The following is a 3,892-nucleotide window of genomic DNA, read 5'->3' on the forward strand; positions in this document are numbered from 1 at the left end:
TTAAGCATCTGACTCTTGGTTTTGGCTGGGGTCATGATCTCAGGACTGCAGGATCAAGCCCCACATTGGGCTCCACGTCTGGGGGTGGTGTCTGCTTGGGATTCTTTCTCCCTCTCCCCCTGCCCCTCCCTGCTGCTTGCTCACTCTAAAATAGATAAATCGATTTATTAAAACAAAAACGAAAACTGTTAGGTACTCAGACCAGAGTTTGAGATAGCCAGACACACAACTACAGTGGTGTGTGATGGGGGGCATGATGGAGGCCATGGGGGCCATGGATTTCAGAGGCAGTTGGGAGAAACTCTGCTCACAGCAAAAGAAAGTCTTTCCAGAGGGAGAGTCTTCAGGCAAAGGAGATAGTTTGAGCCAAGACTCAGATTTGGAGAGGACGTGTTGAAATAATGTATTAAAGGTGTCTTCACCTTTAAAGAGGACTTAGAGGGGTGGGTTATGGGACAGGAGAAGGCAAAGGATGTGGCTGTGGTTGCCGTGGGGCCTGCTGTAGGGTTACAGGTCTGGCCTTAGAGACCTGAGAGGGAGGGGGGTCCCTGGGTAAGGAAGCTGGGCCAGCCCTGACCCAGGTGGTTTCTAGGGAGATGGATGGCATGTCTCCTGTGCTGTTCTCAGCTTGTTAACTCTCTGTCCTGGTGGTTGTGGCCTGTGCACTGGCCAGGCCCTGGGATGGGGCTGCAGTGAGGGTGGCTGAAAACAGTCCCGAGCCCTGTGTCTACCTTGCTGGGAAGAGCCCACGTGGCTTTAGGATCCAGCATGTCCCATCCTGTGTGGTGCTGGATGTGTTTAGGGAAGGGGGTAAAGGCAAGGAGTCTGGAGCCAAAGGACTTGGATTCCAATCCTGACTCTACCACTTACTAGTTTGTGACTTTGAGTATGTCACTTAGACTCCGTGCCTCAGTTTCCTGACCTGTAACAGGGAAATGGTAATAGTAAAATTGGTGTCTCCTGAGAGCGTTGATGCATGGATTAATTGAATTATATAAGTGAAGTACTTAGAACAGTACCTGGCCCAGCCATTAAAGGCTAGGGAAGCCATAACTACTGTTTTACATTTTATTATCTCTATGTTCTCACAAGGACTGGATGAGGTCCAGATTATTTTCTTCATTTCAAGAATGCAGGCTTTGGAATCACCCAGACCTGAGTCTGAATCCTCACTCCAAATCCAACCCTCCAACACACACACTGTGTGACCTGGGGAAAGATTGAGCTTCCATCTCCGCATCCAGGAAATGGGATTGTTGTCAGGAACAGATGCATTGGTACATCCAAAGCCTTCAGCTCGGTGCCTCGTACAGGGTAAACACCTTTGACAGATCCTAGAAAATGAGGAAAGGGAGAATCAGGGTAGGTAACAGGCTTGGCCAGGATCTCAGAGCTAGGAAGGTGGGCAGGGCTGGGTTGAGAATATGGTGGGTCTGATCAGAACACAGGCACCTCCTGCCACCCTGTCGGGGCCTTGGTTTCCCCATCTGTAAGGCAAAGAGCTGGACTGGGAGGGGCCCGCTGGGTGGGTAAGCAGGGATGGAGGGCACTGGGTTCAGGCTGCAAAGCTGGAAAGGAGTGGGGGAAGCCCAAATTGCCAAAGCCCAAACCATGGCCTCAGCCCTCTGTCCTGCTGTCTCCCTGCCCCTCCCTGGAGACCCTCTCCTGAACCCAGCCCCTTCACCAGAACCTACATCATGGCGTTGTACCAGCTACCAGAAGTCACCTGTATCCCATCTCAAGAATCATCTCCAAGCCATTTGCCCTGTGACCTTGGGCGAGTCAATCTCTCTGAGAGCTTCAGTGGGCTCATTTTTCATTGGGGGAGCTCATTGCTGGTAGAAGTGCCTGACTTGTGTGTTGATGACTACCACTCGGCGAGCACCCGCTGGGCACCAGGCTCTTCCAGCACTTCACCTGCATTTAATTAATCCTCCACCAGCCCTGGAAGTGGCATCCAGTTTCCTGTTAGCCCTCCTCCCTGGGGAAGAAGAGGCCCCACCTCCTAAGGCCCTGTGAGGAGGGGCCTAGTATTTAATAAACTTTGAGTTCTAGGGGGCACCTGGGTGGCCCCATCGGTTGGGCAGCCGACTCCTGATTTCGGCTCATGTCATGGTCTCAGGTTCCTGGGATGGAGCCTCACACTGGCTCCTTGCTGGGCAGAGTCTGCTTGAGGGTTCACTCCCTCTGCCCCTCCCCCTACTCAAGCTTTCTCTCTCTCTCTAAAATAAATACATCTTAAAAAAAAAAGTAAAACAAACTTTGAGGTTCTGGGAATAATAATAACAACAAATACGTACGTAGCTCTTAACAGGGCTCAGCCCGCGCGAAGTAAGGCTCTTCTGTGACCTCATTTGCCCCTCACATGGCCCTTTGAGTCAGCTGAGCTTCCCCCACTGGTTTAATTTGCCTGTCCCACGCTTGACATAGCAGACACGAGGTGGGCAATGGTGGATCCAGTTTCTTGCCATTCACAGAAGGTTCTAGGCCTCCCTGGAGTCCAGGATGGGGCCTCCAGCTCCCTGGGCCCCGTAGGGGCAGCCTATGGGTGAGGCTTGCCAGGTGGACAGCAGTCCAACAGACTGTCCACTGGTCTGTCCTTAGCCTGGCCCTGGCCTCCTCTTCCCTCTCCCTATTCCACCACGACTCTCCCCCCATGTTGCCCACTGTGGGCTAGGTGCCCACCTTCCCTCACCTGGCAAATTCCATGGCCTCCTCACTGTTCTGTCTGCTTCTACTCTTCTCCCCCATAGTATTTCCTCTTACCCAGCCAGAAGGGTCTTTCCAAACCCAGAGCAGACCTGTTGCTCCCCCATCTAACACACTGCCAAGCCCCCCACACCAACCTTGGGTCTGGCATTCACAACCCTTTCAGTTCAGGTCTTACTACCATCCCCCCGCTCCCCCTGCCTCTCAAAGATCTCACTTTTGCCATTTTATACTCTAGCACCTTCTTACTTCCCTGCCCCTTCACACCTCCAAGTCTTGGTGTATGCTGTGTGCCTTCCTTCGATCCATTCTCTGTTTAACTAATATTTGAGGCTACTGCTCCTGGGCGCTGCTTCGGCACAGAGATACAAAAGCAAACCAGACAACGCTCCTCCCCTCGCAGAGCTTGCATTAGCGGGAGAGCCAGAAAATAAACAAATAAGCAAACTGAAAGTGCAGCAGATGGCGATAGGGACTGTGCTTCGAAACAGAAGGGGGTACTGGGGGCTGGGCGTGCTGAGGCCAGGGGGGTGCCAGAGTTTCACACGGGGTGGCCACTGAAGATCTTGGAGGAACCAGGGAGCTGAATCCCAGCAATTCCAGCAGGGCTTCCTGGAAGAAGTGTCCTGGCACTGACCTTGAAGGCTGAGTGGTTATTGTGCAGGTGTGAGAGTCCCAATAGGAGAGATTCTTGATGGAGCCTGGGAATTAATTCTCTCCTGAATTTTGGATGTCAAGGACAGTTTTCACCCCAAGTCTGGGCTTTGAGCCTAGAGTACTGGCTTGGGTACCTCACTTCCAAGAACGCCTCGACTCCCAGCCAGACCCCATTCTCCTGGATTAGAAACCGTAGGGCTAAGCCACTCAAGGAAAGCATGTCAGGCAGGAGCATGATGTCAGCAAAAGCCTGGTGCCCAGGCTCCGTGTGGCCTGTGGGAAGGTCAGGTGGACACGGCAGACACTGGACTGGGCCTTTCAAGGGGTTGCCCTGCTAGCCCCTGCTTCAGGTGGCCAAGGAGTGGTTTGCAGTCGAGTTGCCACAGCCCTCTCTGACTATATCAACTTGATTTGTTCTCTGCATCACATGGACAGCTCGGAATTGAGCTGCTGTGGGGCCCCTCGCCTAGTTCCTTGGCCGAAATTCTGTCTGTGCTCAGGCGAACCAGGCTGTGGTGTTTCTCTG

At 52.9% G+C, this 3,892-nt stretch overlaps 1 long non-coding RNA gene across 1 annotated transcript; it reads right to left on the bottom strand.

Annotated features, from left to right (window-relative positions):
- Nucleotides 1-1,054: 1,054 nt before the first annotated feature.
- Nucleotides 1,055-3,081, bottom strand: LOC309842241. Its single transcript, XR_014299578.1, has 2 exons — nt 2,977-3,081; nt 1,055-1,334 (listed from the first exon to the last, which is right to left on the bottom strand). It is a non-coding gene; the product is annotated as an uncharacterized lncRNA (long non-coding RNA).
- Between the last annotated feature and the right edge of the window lie 811 nt (nt 3,082-3,892).

The sequence above is a fragment of the Mustela nivalis genome, assembly GCF_964662115.1.
Source record: "Mustela nivalis genome assembly, chromosome: 10".
NCBI lineage: Eukaryota > Metazoa > Chordata > Mammalia > Carnivora > Mustelidae > Mustela > Mustela nivalis.